This window comes from Lathamus discolor, chromosome 2, assembly GCF_037157495.1.
Source record: "Lathamus discolor isolate bLatDis1 chromosome 2, bLatDis1.hap1, whole genome shotgun sequence".
NCBI classification, from domain to species: domain Eukaryota; kingdom Metazoa; phylum Chordata; class Aves; order Psittaciformes; family Psittacidae; genus Lathamus; species Lathamus discolor.
In genome coordinates this window covers 135207282-135224847 of record NC_088885.1, presented here as the reverse complement: position 1 = coordinate 135224847, position 17566 = coordinate 135207282, and the positions used below count along the sequence as shown (strand labels likewise).

The following is a 17566-nucleotide window of genomic DNA, read 5'->3' as shown; positions in this document are numbered from 1 at the left end:
ACATAATTATTGAGGCACATTTTCTTGCTCCCTTGAAATAAAAAAATCATGGGACTGAGAATCAAACATCAGGGGGAGATAGGATGGACTAGATTCCCACCTGGCACTGATTCAAAAAGTCACATACACTTAAAGCAGATGACAAATTCCCTCTAACTTCAGCAAAACCAGATTAATTGCCATGAGCTTGAGACCCAGTCCTCAGTGTTTTATTAAAATACATATTACAGAATATGTGATTGAAAACTAAGACAGTTTAAAATTGCTGCTGCAGTACCATCTCATAATGAGGTATTTTATGTCTAATAAAAAAAAATCCTGTCTTTGTTTAAAATACTATTACTTTATTACTTACATCTGTGCAGTATAAATTACATAAACATGGGAGCTTGCCCTTTAATGCATTGTTAAATCTTCAGCCGTGTGCTGTATGCATTCGACTTAGTTGTACAGTGTATCGCAAACTGGTTATGTATCATAATAAGAGATCAAATAATGGGGACAGGGCAGAATACACAGAGACTACAAGAGCAACATGTAGATATTTTAATAGCAAGGCAAACATCAGCAGCTACCTGAGGTATGTATCAGCCTGCACATCTTTGCATTTTCTGTGGATCATTCATGATCATTCCTTTGTGTACTGTAGTAATTATTTGGGAATTTGTATGCTCCTGAATGTATAGAGAGATCGTACAATGTGATTTATGTTTTGCTAAGTTTGTACAAAGCAGATTTTTTTCACTGAATCTGTGAATAGCATTTCAGTTTTGTTGCTTGTCTTTGTGTAGGTCTGCCTCAGGTAAAATCCTATTATACTCATGATATAAGGAACATATTTGGGTTTTATTCAGTTTTTAACCACAAATCTTGGGAGGCCAAAGGAGATAATTCCCTCATGTCACAGAAAAGTGTTGTGCGTTGTTCATATTGGCATACACACATATTCAGGGTTTTGTTCTATTTACCTTAAGTATGTCACGTGTAAGAATCCTATGAGAAGACAGACTGCATTAAGAAGATTGTCAGGGTTTAAAAATTTCTACTAAATCAGCCATCCAGTGTGGCTCTTCTTGCATCACGCCCAAGATCAGAGGGCAAGTTTTGATGCTAATAACATTTCTTCCTGTACTATTTCTCTCCTTTTCTTCTTCATAGCAACATTGCAGTGCAATAATGGCATAATGGCAAGCCTAAAGCTTGTTCTTCCCTGGAGGCCGCTGTAGGTACAGAGTGGGAACTTGCATAAATTAACAACGGGAATGTCAATATTTACTGGGAAACCCTCAACATGTTTTCAAAAGGAAGTCCAAAGCAGAGCAAGTAGGAAAAAAGAGAGAATGCTATTTTACCTCATTCCCCTCTCACTCTCCCTTCCTTTTACATCTTCGTCAGGCTGAAAAGATATTAAAAGCCATAAGGTCTGGCCTAGGACTGTTGGGACCTGAGAATGGGCAGTGATTTCAGTTTGAGTTTTGAGTACAAAAGGAACACAGAAGCCTCTGCAAAATTATTCTTTTGTAAACAAAGACTGTATAAAAGTCAAAATTAATATATACTTATTTTAAAACTGATTTGTATGCACAACACAAAAGTATAAATGACTTCACTGAGATTTATTGATTCGTGTCAAGGCATCATTACTTTTCAAAGTGTGAAAAATGATCATATATTTATGACCTGCCTACTGAAGCTGTTTTGTGAATTAGCAAAAGCTCTGGAGAGGAGCAGCCTAATTGCATTATCATAGAATCAGAGATGGTTGTCAATTTTCCCCCATTTAGCTTTTCTCCTTTAGTTTGTTAAAATGAAGGTGCCATACGTTGGTTGAATTCACTAATACCCTGATGAATGAGGTATTTTCCCAATAGGCTCACTACGAGTATAAACAGTGAATTAGGGATGATAGGTCATCAATCATATCTCCTTCAAACAGATCTTCACCCTGAGATTATTTGTTATATATTAAGAGCACTTACAAAGTTATCATAGAAAACACTCTGATGAAAAGACACTAAGTTGACCTTAATTCCTTTTTACTGGGTGTGTGAGGGAGTTTGTCTGTTCAGATAGATATCCCTGTGTTATGGCATGCCCATATCTAGTTCTGATTTTCTTCATTAACAGTCTTTGTTTCTTTTATCTTTAAAGAAATATGTGATTTTCATAGTACTCCCATTTCACGTGTTCATACACCACGGCTGAAATTCACATCTGGCCTGAATTTTAAGTGAATATTTTCATAGGTTTGACAGTGTTGCTGGATTTTAAGAGCTATGCTGGTTACCCTTTATATAGGAAACCAGCATTTATGCTCCTTTTTTGAAAGGTATTTAATCATCATTGGGCTAGTGTCTCCACACACACTGTACTGTAAGCAAGTGTTTCATCTCCATTGACGAGCACCAGCCCCTGGTGGAAGTTAAGCATATGCTTAAGCAGTGTCCTGGCTGGAGGCACTTTCCTGGATGTTATCCTTAATTTAAACCAAAAAAGGTCAAAGGCAATCTATAATTCAGAGTACCTTTCACCTCCTGCAATGTGACTGTGGCTGGCTCCAGCTGTGCTGCTGAGTCAGTGGGGGAGGCAGAGCAGGAATTCATCCATAATTGCGTCCTGCGACCAGGGCTGCATCACGTGAGGCCCCATAACAAGCTGTGCTAATAATGTGCTAACAGATGCGGAAGGGCTTCTGCTCCTGCTCACAGCAAATCTATGACTTATCATGCTTATTAAGCTGGAGGTAAATTTGCCTTTCAAAGATGTGCATCCAACAACCACTGAAATCAGCAGGAGGACAGTGGAGCAGGGCTGGAATCAGTGTTGGCTCAGCTCGACTTTTTCCCCGGTTGCTCAAGAAGCTCCCCCGTTGCATCACTTCGGCTTCCAGCCAGGAAGGTGGTATGCTGGGCAGAGAGGCCAGCTGTGGTGCTCAGGGGAAGAGCAGAGGAGCAGAAAGTGTCCAAAGTGCTGCCTTTCAGGAAATGCTGGATGAAAAGATGCACTTCGCTTTTGGTAGTCCTCAGTGGACTAGGTTTCCTAAGGATTTGTTTGGATCATCATCCACTGAAATTAAATGTCTCAGTCACAGCAGCATGGCAAAGAGGACAGCAGATAGGTCGGAACAATTACGAACATTTAAGTGCTGGGTTTGTAGGGTATTTGCATCCAAGGGTTGGGGGCTTCGAACAGCCAGTCTTTACTGCGGGGTAATGCAGGCGTCACCTTTTACAGAGAGCTGTCTGTACTTTGGAAACTGGGCCAGAAGTGGGGACAATCCTTCATTTACCTCCATGACGGGCAGTTACATATATAAAACTCTTTAAATCTCAGCCACTTACTTCAGAGCTGGAGTTTTGTTTTAAATTGTATTTTCCAATCACATGCTTTCAAATGTGGCTGTAGCCATCACACTTATACAGCCCTGTCTTGAATGGTATAACCTAATTGTATTGCCTTATCTAACTCCCTGTGCCCACTCTGGCTGGAATATTTTGAAATCTCAAGTACAAGAAAGTCACTTTCACATTTCAATTTTCATATTTAAATGCATTCATGAACTTGAATATGAGCACAGCTTCCACTATTCTTCCTAATTGCAACATCATGAGCATCTTTCTGAGAAGTCCCAAGGACGCCTTGAAGACCATCAAATTACAGACATGAATTTGGAATCCTATTAATATTTGTATAATAAAACCTTTGTTCACACAAGAGTGAAGGAAACCCAAAGGAGTGCTAACTCACTGTGTGCACATTCTGACCCACCTAGATGTTTATGAGTAATTTTTCCCATTAGGCAACCAGCTAACACCTCCAACACATGCACCTGTGATTACCAAAATGTTAAACATCAAGAAGAAAACTGATTCCTGGACTGAAGCAAAAATCCCACAGAAAGCAAAATGTTTGTGAGTTTCTTGAGGAAGGGTGGGCTCTTGCATATGACAAGTAAAATTTCACATAGAGAGATTTTATCAAGGTAATTACTCCCATGAGTGTGCCTCCATGACCATGGCTCTTTTGGGGGAGAAGCAAATTCTTTAGAAACTTTACTGCTGGATTCATACTCCCATCACTGGCGCCACAAGTGTTGCAGAGGCAGGACTGTGAAGAGAATTCAGACTTGCTATTCACAGCCAGAACGCACCAAACTGATTATTTTTATTATTCAGCAAGCTAAAGGATGGGTCAATTAGGTATGATAAGGTCAAAAAGACTAAGTTTAATGTGCAAACAAGCTGGGAAAGGAGATTGCATGGAACGGACTGCCTCTTTCCTTGCTGCACCCAGCGCTGGTTTTTACTGTAACAAAGCTTAAGTCAAGGTGGAAAAGAGCTTTAAGGAAGGGGAGAATGGTTACTTTTTCATGAGGTTAGTGTTTCCTTTGATTAAAAACAGGGAGGTTTAAGAGAATGGGGGAGGCGTTGTTGCAATAGAAACATAAACTGAAGTGGGCTATTTCTAATTGAACAATGGGTGGCCCTGTTTTTATCAGTTTATGGTATGTCTGTTTCTGTCTTCATGAACACTCTTCTTTTGTCATTCAGCTATATAATCACCACCTTTTGTAAGATAATCACAGGTAATTAACTTTGTAACTGTTCCTGTCCTGTTAGACTAGTAATTGCCTGTCTCTGAATCTTTATCTGGGAGGTTTCTCAGATAAAGGAAGATATGATCTTTCTGTAATTTCAAGGCTTTTGACAACTGATTGAGGGACAATTGTTTTACATAGGGTGATATATTTATGGCAATTCTCACTTTGATAACGGTTCTGAAAGGCTAGACTGAGATTGAACCACACATCCAAAATACCCATGGACAGCAGTACTGAGCTCTTGCAATCTGACCAGATAGAGCATTTAAATTCTACTAGTTTTATGTTCTTTGTAACTTTGATTTACCCTTAGGTGTACTTTATTGAGGACCAAATTGAACAATTGAGGTCCGAATAAAGAAAATAACAAAAACTTTATGAGTTCAGCACAGAAATCCGTCTTGCCTAATAGTCAGTCTCTCAGAGTAAGCCAAGCACAGCTGCTTGAAGAGGAAAAAAACCCCCACCAACAGCCCAACCCAAAACCATGGCAAATATAGTGATATCATCTCGGAATATGTTCCTGGCCTACAAAAATTTGTAACTGAAGGGCATTTTGAGATGCAGGTATAGTACTTTAATTGAATAGCCTTATTTGGTTTTCTATCATGATTTTGTCCACCTTTTAATCACTTTTTAATGTATCAGACATGGATACATGTGAGGTTTTCACATTCTTCCTGTGATCCTGAATTCTAAAACTTGAGCACAGATTTTACTAAAAGCCATGTTCACTTGTCTGCTTTGAACCTGCTGTTGCATGTGATGCCCATCTTACTCTCCCGCACAATATATCCTGCATCATTTTGGAGATGTGCATAAAATTTCCCTTCACTAACTTTTTTTTTTTCTAGCCAAGAGTCCTAGTCCATTCACCTGTTCTTTGTACATAAGGAAAGGGAACTTATCTTTGGACCCGTCACCCTCGAATGGGCTGCAGACTAACAGAGATGTTTTATGTTTTATTTCCCAGACAACTTAAAATTGCCAAGTATTATTATCCAAAATTATGTGACTCAACACTCTCTTATCTGATATTTTGCCAGTGCATTAATAATTATTGGTGGGAAAGCCAGGAAATGTAAATATCAATCTCTCATCTTCAGCCCTGTTGTTGCTTGGTTAGTAACTGGCATGTTTGTAACTTACTTTTTAATCTCAACTGTTTTGCATCTTGAGGCTTAATTCTTCTTCTATTGATGCTAGTTTTTGATCACTGTAGCAGAAATGGGCTCATGTAAAATAATATCTGGGAAAAGGCGAACCAGGGCTATTTTGTTGGTTTGTTATTTTTTTACATACTAGAGCAGCAAGCTAGAAGAAAGATGTTATTGTAGCTCAGACTGGCTGCTCCAGATCTAGTAGCTTCAGAGTAACTTCCCTGCATGGAATGAGAGAAGGCTTTTGCAAATCCTCTTCAAGAAATTTTCTAGGAAAAAAAAACCAACCTCTGGAGGGTAGAACCTGAAAGGCAGCAGCCCAGTTTTCCAGACCTGCGGCCCTTCACTTGATGGGTAGCAAGACTTTGTGCCCTCTGCCCTGGTGCACTCGTTCCTCAACAAAACTGATTTCGAGGAGGCGGGGGTTTTGCTTTTGCAAGTGCACCTAGAAATATTCTGCAGAAGCACAAACTCCAGTACACTGCTTTATGTTGCAGTTGCCTTAAATGAGATTTTGTTGCTCCTACTGTCTGAAGAAGGGAATATTTGAGAGCACAGCCAGGAAAATAAAACAACAGGCTATTTGCAGATGTTTGTAAATTGCTGCAGTTATCAAGACATAAAGCTCTTTGTTCACTGTTCCTTGGTAAATGTACTCAAACTTTCAATTAGTTTTTAACAACATGGTAGAGGAAAATATGTTGGAGCACTTTATATTCAACTAACTTCAGTTTAGTACAGGTTAATAAAGGTTTCCCTTAAAATAGCTGTCTTTTTTTCATCAGAGTTTTTGTTATTACAGAAAGAAGTAATTCTTGTCAGAGCTCAGAGTGTTGAAGGTAAGAATCTCCAGAGTACCTGTATGTCTTGTTAGAAATTATCATTTTGCTTTAGTTTAATTTTACCTGAGTTTAATTGAATATTGGCAGACATTTCTCAGGCATTTCTCAGGCATTCAGCGGTAAGTCTCCACCACATGGAACCTGGTCTGCATATCTTAAGAGAAATGATGTAGTCTGGCTCAACTACAAGTTATGGAACTATATGCAGCAATCATTTAGTGAAATTCTGTGGCCTGTGTAATGCAGGAACTAGACTAGATTAGCATGATGGTCCTTTCTGGCCTTAAAATAAATGGAATCTGTGATGTAAAATCGGCTTCATTCAGGTTAATCATCATCAGCTGAATGCTGCCACCCTTATGCACGTTGAGGCTCATTCATTTCAGAGGAATTAGTCACCATTCTGTGCACCAGTAAAGAACAAGACCAGTGTTAATGAATGTCGCAATGCAAAAGGGGTTTGAATAATGAGAGAACACACAATTTGGAACAACCTGATGGCTTATAAATAGTACATTAAATAAATGAAGTACCGAGGTGAAAAGGCTTTGTTCTCCTCTTTGGCCAGAATCCATAAAGCTCAAAACATTGTTGTGAAGAGCAGAACAGTGAGGTAAATGTAGAGAAGGCAGGAATGAAAAACCTCTGCCCTTTAGTGCCTGCAGAATCCTTCTTCATCCTCCACAGGGACAGCATGGCGGCAACCAGTGGCAGAATTGAAATCACAGTGACATTGCTCACACATCCCCAAATTGCAGCTCTATTCAGACTGTGATTAAATGTCCCAAAACAGAATTCAACACCTGGCTGAAAAGTTTTGCACCTGGCTTCAGTGCTCGACTCTCATAAGAAAAGGAGCAGAGGGAACGCACCTGGGACTTCTTCCAGCACTGCCTTTCAGGGTACTCTTGTGTGCAAACAGAAACAGGAGGTCAGCAACTGAAGAAAGTATCATTGCCACAACAGCCACTGCCAGATTAGGTGATCCTGTTTGCATGTGGCAGTGGGGCTGTTACTTCACCACTGCTGACTCTAGAGTTGGTGCTAATGGCTGAAGGCTTTCATGTCCCTGCTTGTCTCATTTTCCCATCCTACAGTGAGCTGCCTCTGCAGTTGTATCAACACAGTGTTTGATGAAGCTGCGTTGGGAACCAGACCTGGAAAACAGCAACAGAAAATTTTTATTTCTCTTTAGAAAACCCCACATTTGGGGTGAAGGCACTTTTTAGCCTAGACCAACACGCTGAGCTCCGCCAACTGGCTGCCTAGAAAGGACATCATACTGCAGGTGGAGATGGAATGGGAAGGGGAGACAGGAGCCTCGCAAGCTACCACTGCCCCTGAAGGAAGCATCCTTAGTCCCATGGTTCTGCTGTACTTCAGGACAAACAAGACTTCTGTAGAGCAGAACACTGTCATAGGATCAGGATTTCCCATTTCAAAAATAACCATCAGCTTAGCTCCAAATTTATTTTAAGTACCTTAGCTTTGCCCTGGTGTTCATGTAGCAGCAGCGGTTAATTTCGCTGTGACAATGTTCTATTCTACTGACATTATCTCTCAAGTATAAGACTATTCTATTAAGGTGGATGAATGGAATTTCATTTCCTCTCACTTCAAATAATGGCATTCTATTCACATTGCTTTCAGCACATCATGGTAGAGTATGGACTTTTGTTAAAAGCTGGCACCCGCTAAAGCTGTTATAGTAAGGGTAGAGATTTCCATTATAAATCCTCTTTTATGGTGTTTTAAATCAGCTGTAAAAGTTCCTTCCAAGATGAAACTTGGCACCAGAAAAAAAAAAAAAAGAAAAAAAAAGAAAGATATTTTTTGAAGTTAAGAATTATTTGTCTTGGTTGTTTTAAATCTCTTTCAATTGTATAAATAGAAAAAGTTTATCAGTTCAAAACATATTTAAAATCTCTATAAATCAGCATCTCTTCAGCTCAAGGATATAGTTTGACATTAGTTGATAATGTATTTTAATTGCTTCTTGTATTATGAAAAATAGCAAGTTCTTAAACTTTGGAGAGTGTGTCTTCTACATGTCAAGTAACTACTTTTCATAAGGAGTTTTACTGCGTATATCCTAAATATGTTTTTATCCCAAAGAGACATTAAATATAACATATTCATAAATCTGCCTTAATTCATGCTTTCATGGTAAACTTTTAACGCTTATGAAACAGCTGTTACAGTCAGTATTTTTTTGTGTTATAACAACTCCCTCTTTAGAACTCATGATGTTTCCTGAGTCAGAAAACCTCTTAACCAAGGCTCATGAAGCAAGACAAGGAGCAATCAAGACAACACAGGAAAGCAGTTGTTCTCCCAGGCAAAGTGACTGGGCTGGACAACCACACGCTCTTGAGAATATGGCAGCTGTGGGCTCCCTCTTCTCTGACGCTGCTTTCATCTGCATGTCCCCTTCAGGCTTTTACCTCTGAAGCATGTGCATTCTTGAACACACCATTGACTGCATCACCCCTAGAGAAATTGCTTTGTGAGGAGGCTGTGTCACAAAACAATAAAGAAAATTCTGGGCATAGCAAATTCTCTTCAGTTCTAATGCTACCAAAAGATACAGCTTTTTACCACCAAACACAATACAGAGAACATACACGTTTTAAACTTGAACAGCAAAACACTTCTGTTCTTTTTATACTTTATAACTTCCTGAAATATTATGCCTATTGGATACTTTTCAAATTGCTGACAAAGTTAGAAATGTGTGTATTCAATATTTATAGAATATTCATTGGTTAATAGAAATGCCCACCTTCACTGCTCTTATTTATGAACCTTTTTATTAACCACACAACTTTCACTGCACCTTAGCAAGAACAACATTAAAGTCCAAAGATGCACTCTTCAAATGTTCACGTTACATCAGACTAAAGCCTGCATAAGAAGCATTAGTAGATGCATGCATCACAGCAATTACACATTATTGTAATGTGCTGCAATCATGAGAAAAACTTTAAAACACAGATGTCACCAGCTTCCAACCTGAAGCCTGGCAAATGCTTGACTCCAGGTTTCCAGGTAGTAACTGGCTTGAGCGGGTATCTATGCTCAGGCTAGCAAAATCAAGATTAAAAGTCAGTCTTTTCCTACCAGTCCCCTAAATGTGCGTTACCTTCTGCATATAGGTACTCAGGGTGGGTGAAGTAGTTTTGTTGTCCCATTGAGGTGACCAGGAAAATCTTCTCCAGAGAAGTCACATCTTCCATAAAGGCTGAGTGAATAGTAATGCCCACATAAACAGAGGAAATAAAAGTTCAATTTCTCATTGCAGACGAAGTCCAGTAAATTAAAAGTGATTAACTTCAGAGTAGAGCCTATCAATATGTGTGGACTCTCCAAGCAGTCATTAGTCTGTCTTTCAAACACTATGAAGAAAAAATTCTTTCCATTTATGAATTAACAAATGCAGTGTGAGGAGTGAAAGGACAGCATAGATTTCATTCATTGCCCCTGAACATTTTAGGAAACCAAATGATGAGATATTATTAAAAGCCTTCTGTGTGGTAACCTGTCTTTTGATACAGCAACATCTTGCTAAATCCTTTACACCGGAGTCACGAACTCTTCTACCAGCACCAAACTCCTTACCTACATACTGAGGTAAGGGAATTATCAAGCTCTCAGATAGCTGTAGTAATGCAGACAGTTATCACGTGAGACATCCACTGCTCCAGGAACCCTTTGGAACCCATTAGAAGTACAGTCATACCTAAGTGTGAACAATAGCAATACAGAGTCCACACAGAACAGTCAGTAGTTGTTACAGATCATTTCATGTTTTTAAGATCTACCAAAAAAGGCACGCAGCAAATTGAACTGCAGACATACCCATATGCTTTAAAGGGGGACTGCAACATGGATAATTGTGCTATTCCAGCCCTTAAGTAAATGCATTAAAAATTATTTTGTCTTTAGGCAAAAAGCTTGTCTACATGGGAAAACAGATTGGAAGGGCTATTTGAAAATAGGTGCCACAATAACGTCACACCGCAGACAAACCCATAGCATGCTTCCAGCTTTGTTGAAATTTTGTCACCTTACAATGATCACAAAGGTCCCCAGGGTAGGTATTAGGAGAGTCAATTTGCTAGATTGCTTAGCAGTGTGAGGTAACGTGATCAGGAGCTTATACTGAGGAGAATGAGCATGGTTATGCCTATTGGCCTAATAAAGAAAATAGAAAACAATATGAATCACCCATGGTGATACTGCAGCTCATGTGTTGCAAAAAGGAACAAAATCAAAGTCTTCAGGTGCCATTCATAACAACACTCACACCAACTGTTGGAGACATGAGGGCATGTCATGGAGACAAATGATATAACAAGTAACAGGTGAATATATATATATATATATATGAATATATATATATATACACATATACATATATAAACCAAATAATATAGCTGGCTTCAAGGTTGGTTCGGATCATCTTGATTTCAGAACACGTGCTGCTGGTAAAGTAAGACATTCATGGCACTGGGGGTCAGATGTGCTGACACTTCCAAGATAACTTTATTGTGAAATTGCTGCATTAATATTTTAAAGGAAGATGTATAAAGGTAAAAAAACCCAACACTTTCCTAGCTTGAGCAGTTTAAGAGATGCTCAGCTGTGACTAGAGAGGAAAGGATGCCAACTTTCCAGCGTGTGTGTGCACATTTCTTTTGCTCATAATTAATAGCCCCTGTGCTTGCTAAGTTTTTGGAAAGCAGCTCGCAGCCTACCTAGGTAATGCCTTCTGACAACGTTTTGAAGATCAGTTATGTCATATGGCTGCCTTTTAGAAAAAAAATTGTAATGCATAGCAGTGCCATATGGCATCTCTGAAGAATCAGCCGGATTGGACAGACATTCATTGGATAAAGTCCCACAGCACTTGGAAAAGAATGTCGTCCTGTTGCCAAAATGTGGCCTTTGTTAATCTCCTAACTATTATTGTGCAGAAACCAATTCATCTGTATTAATTATAAACAAATTTTAATTACTTCAGTAAAAGCTCATTATACAAATATCTAATGCCAAACAAGCTGCCTTAACCCTTTGTGAGACTCTAAAGAAAACTTCAGATGTTTGATTGTGAGTGTTCTGAGTAAAGCTGAGATTTCATCAACAGCACAGAGGACAATTGTATGACATTTATGTTTTCCCCTCTTCATATTTCATGATGTACAGCCTCTATCAAAATAATGTGTCTGTGGGTAAAAAAGGCCATTTACATCTCAAATCTGAGAACACATAACCAAACCTAATATTTTCTATTGTTTAATATTTCAAAGTAAAATATAGTCCATTTAAAATGGCAGTGATTTGCAATGGCATGCAAACTGACTTGTTCATAGTAAAGGATTCACCACCATCCAGGCTTGCTTGTAGATTTTCTGTTTGACTTGTAGACCTACCATTGACCAGTCCATTTGAGATGAAAGGGCATGGTGTTTGGTGGTGCAGCTGTTGATTCTGCTGTCCACAACCACCAAGAGACTATTGAGTCTGTTCCCTCTCACAGGAGTATGTGTTTTACAGTAAAGTTAAGCAAAACACTGGGATAAGTTAAACTCACTTGTCTTTGTGTAAACTTTCCATTTGCTTTTCACTTGCTTTTCACTCACACAGAATTTTCCTCTCCAGCTTGGATTCTTCCATTTGTTGGAATCACTGTTTGTGCCATGATACAGTGTCCTTAAATCGAGTGTGGCCTGCCTGAGGGATTGGTCACCATAAAAAGGGCTTCTCTAATTTCACTTTGGTATGGATGGGTGGCAGTAGTCTTGCTTGCAAATTGGCTATAGTCAAGAAGTGCTGTAGGAATCTGGAGAGGTTAACTCATTCAGCCTGTTCTGCCGCATGACATATTAACACAGTGGGCCCAAGGAAAAGAAAACACAAAGAAGGACCCTGGAGTTTTGCCATGAATTCCAGCTTTGAGTGAGCTCCAAAACTCAGTGGGAAAAATAAAAGAACTTTCTTAGTCTGAGGTCAAAACCATCCAACCTATCTTAACTATCCGACTTACTTGAATTATTAGAGCATACATAGCCTTCTATTATGAAACTCTTACGGTCTTAAATTTCTCCAGACTTGCTGAAAAATTGACCCATTTTAATGAAACTTACAGGAGTTTGGCGTACTGAGGGTTATGAATGACATTCCACAATTAGATGTATTTTCTCATTTCACAGGAATTTTCCGATCAGAAAGCATAATCTTAAACATCCATTCTTGTGTAGGAATTTTTGAATGAGATGTGAACTTGAGTACTACCTGTGGTTTAACTGCACCACATCAACCATTTTATCTCAGCAAACATTCCCAGTTGTATTCAGATCACTCTTTGTACCTCAACAGCTTAAAACCAATAGAACCACTTTGACCTTTCCTACTTTAAATTGTAGTATTCCTACTGAAAGTCTGTCTCACTTTAACTTTTCTGCTTCTACTGTATTGACACAAATATTGTCACAAAAGGTGATTCCAGGGTAATTAATGCATGGTTTTATCCTTATCTCTTCATTTGAGTGTTTCGGTAATTTTATCTCTAATCATTGAGGTTAAGTACACTTTCTTTTATTAAATGACAGAAGCACACTCAGTGGCCTGTATGTGATGGCCTTATGACCAGTGAATGGTCTTATGACCAATAAATAATGGTCTTACATGCAATAAACACTCTTTAGCATTAGGGACCATAAATTCCAATGGCCAGTGCAAACTATTGAGCAAAGATGTTCTCTGGCAAACCAGTCTGTTTTCCTGGAAATCACTGACTGAAATGTTGTCTAGAGAGCTAATTTCTTCTCCTGTAGAAGACAGAGGGAATTCACAGACGGAGAAATATGAAACGGAGTTTTTGCTAAGCCACTATACTTCTAGGAAGCCATATCTCATTTTACATCCAAACGTACTGGCATCTTATAGTAAAAGAAAAATGAGTCACAAATGCTGAAATCCAAGGACATTTCAAATATAAATTCACCATAGATAAATACTTGGTTTCTGGTGTGTTTATTGGAAAATTTCATTTGAATTAAAAATCAACATTAAGATTTAAAATGTCAAATCTGGATGTCTGGATAACTATGACATACTGGGATACCTCATTAATAGCTGGGCGCTCAGAGATACTAACTAGAGAGCTGTCACTGGAGTAATATTGACATTACATATAATATTTATACATAAAGCAAGCAATCTGTTTGTGTTTTTAAAGGCAGATTTACGCACCTGGCTTTTAACAGCCATGCTGGTATTACTAAACTAAGTAAAACACTTTCGTGAGGGGCAGATGAGAAACAAAAGACTATTTTCCAATTCTCTTCCCAGAGGTTTTGCCTTACTAGATAGCTCATTTTATTTCAGCTAAGTTACAGAAAGAATATGTTTTCATTATATCCAAAATAAAAAGCACGGAACCAGAAATTCTTATTACTGAAAAATCAAATATGCTGTAGAAAATGTATGCTGAAAGTCTTAAATTACATTTTATGTTTTGCCTACTTGGTCTTTTTTCCCATTATCTCTTAAAATTAGGCCTTAGTAAATTGAGGGTTACAGTCAAAAACAGCAAGGAAGAATCATGAAGCTGGCAGGACTGACTGTGCAAGTAGCCAGAGCATCTGTTTCGAAACAGTGCCATGAAATGAAACTGCAGGGAAGAAAACACATCAAGGAAAGAGATGCATTATCAAGAAACCTGAGGCAGTCAAGAGGAAAAAGCCAGAGAATCCCAAATTAAAAGTGATACAAGATTTGGTGCCACCAAAATAGGTGACAAGTTACGCACTGACTGCCAAGGTTAGACTGGCCTGGACCTTGCTTGGAGAATGTCAGAAGCTTAAAACACCAACTATACTACAAGGAGAGCAGGCATGGCATGAAGCTGTCAATTCAGAGAAATCCCTTCTTGGTAAGATGTGCCTTCTTTTTGAAACTGCCAGACCCTGACCAGAGCAATGGCTAGGACTTGTACAGGATGCGGGTTTGCAATTTTTGTGTGCGGGTTTGTCTTTGTCCTATATTGACTGTATAATATGCAAAAAGTAAACAGGAGAAATTAAATACGGGCCATTAGTCCACCAAGGCCAACTTGTATCTATCAAATGCAACAGGGGAAGCTAATGTCGGAAAGTAGAAAGGGACCTACGTTTACATGTCAGGCCTGGACTATTGTTCTGTGCTCCTGTAGGGTTGCTGAGAGCAAAATACCAGGGGAGAAGTCAAAAAAGTAGCAGGATGGTGTGCTGCCATGTTGCATGCGTATTGAAGAGCCCCGGTACAGCTTGGGATAACACCCTCGTAGGGACTACTGCTGTTTCCCTTTACCAGCTAAAAGAGATGGGGCTTCTAATGGTAACAAGCTCCAGTATTTGTGTCAGACTACACTCAATGTGTTTTTGTACCATCAGCTAGGGAGAACTCTGTGATGGACCCTTGTGCCCCAGGTAAATAAAAACTTCAGAAGGAAGTTGTTAAAAACAGAAGATGCAGTAGTATTTTTTTCTTGGGTAAAAAATATAATTGCAAAACATAGCGATGAGAACCACTGTACTTTTCTCGGCTTTTAATATTAAGCAATTAGCATTACTCTAAAATTTACCACACCACAAATTAATAATAGGTTTATTTTAAAATTCTTTAAAGCTGATTGATTAATACAGTGGAAAGAAACCATTTCTGCCTAGTGCCTGAATCTGTTTTATTTTCTGTGATGCTGAAGTTTCTAAGCTTATGAAGAGGTTTGGAGAGGTTTCCCAGTTTTGATCATTTCACTTTAGGAGAGACTCAGTCTGAAGGTAAGTGTGCCTTAACACAGCTACCAGTGATTCCTTTGGATTTATGGTTCTGTGTTGATGCCCTTTCATTCCAGTGATGGACTCACCTACACAGAGCAGGTTTTTATTTACTTGGAGTTACAGAAGATCTGTTGCTTTGCTGAGATCTTCTTTCTTTGGGAAGAAAAAGTTGGTGGCTTGAGTATGAAAGTCCACCACCTTCATAGTGGGACTTTCATAGTCAAGTGATGGGAATTCCTTGTCCATGGTTCTCCCTTGTGAGCTATCATTTGGGTGCATTTCTTGGGTGCGGATGGGGTGGGAGGCTAGCTGTGCTCCCTGGGGCTGAGAGCACTACACTGGTCCTGGAGTGATCCTGTGACAGTGACTTTAGGGGTATTGTGTGTGAGTTGTGCTCTTATCCACACTGTGCCTCCATTTCCTCCTGCTAACTGGTTCTTTTTATGTAAGGTGAAGTACATTGGTGAAAAGCACTGTGTAAGAGCAGAACACTACCATAATCATTAGCAAATCTGAGAAAATATTTGAAGCGTTAAATACTGTGATCATGCACTTTATGACATGATACCTTTATAAACAATTTGTACTTATCAGAAAGGCCGTGAATCATTTCCCCTCAATTTTTTCCTTACCAAGAACCACAGTTGCCACAAAACCAGATCTATTCTTGATTCCTTTTTAAAGAAACTATGCTTGCCAATTCTGCTGAGTGGCTGAAAAAAGCACACAACTTGAAACACTGTATTCGGTAGTGTGAGTACCCTTGGAAATGATCTGTGGTATTTTTGTTACAGAAACCAATCGTACAGTGTTGCACAATAAAATTCAAACAGTGAAACCAGTTTCCTGAGAAAGACATTCAGTTAGGCTGGAAGAATGACCCGCCCTGTGAAGGAAGTGAATACATACAGAAATAAAAGAGATGACAGAGCTTTTCTTCTGTTTTCTTGTAATTTTACGCACCATGAATAGAGGAAACGACGGAGGGAACTCCCTACTCCCTCTACTGGAAAGAACAAAGAGACCTACTCCAGGCACCTTTTATTTTGCATTTAAGTTTACTAAGTGTTCCTTTCTCCACAGCCTTTTTTTAATTTTTATTTGTAATTAGGTTACATTTCAGCTCGCAGAACTGATCTTGTGTTGCTATCAGAGCCCTATACCTGCAAGACTGCAGGTGCTACTGTGCAGTGTGTTCTACGGGTAGGGTAAATCTGGTGACTGGTAAATTGGCTTTGCTTGGATGCTGAAGTCTGGGTCTCAGCAGGGAAGTGGGATTACTGCTGGATGAGCTGAAGGCACCGTTTTAGCTTTATCAAAATAAGTAGAGTGAGACCTGACAGTATCACCAGAGCAGAGTGGATGTGGTGGTGGTCTTTTTGCATCCCTTATAAAAGTGTAAATCCTATAAGGGAGCAGGATTTCCAGACTAGCAGTGGTGGCAGTGGCAGTGAGCACCATCCCATCTGACTGCACAGCAGAGCTGAAAACCCTCACGTGCACTGACTGGCTTCACCCTGGAGTGTGTTTAAGAAGGATGCTCCTGTGAGAGCTGGGCAGAGCAGCAGGGCCACTCCTGGGTGTTCTTGGCTGATGGAGGAAAGTGAGGGATTTGGCAGACAGGTTTGTGCTGTGATCCCTATGACCTTGACATGAAGAATCTGGTAGAGACTTTAACCAATGTATTGACATATAAACTGGGACAGATTTGATATTCCTGATAAAAATATGTGATAAAAGTGATGACTTCAATGACTGGCAGGAGAGACAAGGGAAGAAATCATACTTTTTTTCCCCCAAAAATCTTCTATTCTGTTACTCTGGTTCTCATACGAAACCTTAACATGTTTGATTAGTACTTGGTAGTATGGAGAAACACTTTCAAATACAACAAAGCAAGTTTTTTTCCGAATCCACAAGGCCAGAAGTATGAGTATGATTATAGGAAGAGCTGTAAACCACAGGATATTATTTTTTTCAGGAAAGACCACCTGACACACTGAACATTGTCCCCAGCATCACCACTGGCCTCTGCAAGTTATACCAGTGAAACAGAGTAGCTCTTTCTCTATTTTTATACTGTTTTCTGACACCATATCAGAATTTAATTATTTAATGCAATGTAATGCTGTCCAGATTTCC

General features: G+C 39.2%; 1 long non-coding RNA gene across 1 annotated transcript; it reads left to right on the top strand.

Annotated features, from left to right (window-relative positions):
- The first annotated feature begins 464 nt into the window (after positions 1 to 464).
- Positions 465 to 7417, top strand: LOC136009413 (uncharacterized). The gene is made up of 3 exons (XR_010610547.1): positions 465 to 580; positions 6563 to 6599; positions 7290 to 7417. It is a non-coding gene; the product is annotated as an uncharacterized LOC136009413 (long non-coding RNA).
- The last annotated feature ends 10149 nt before the right edge of the window (positions 7418 to 17566 follow it).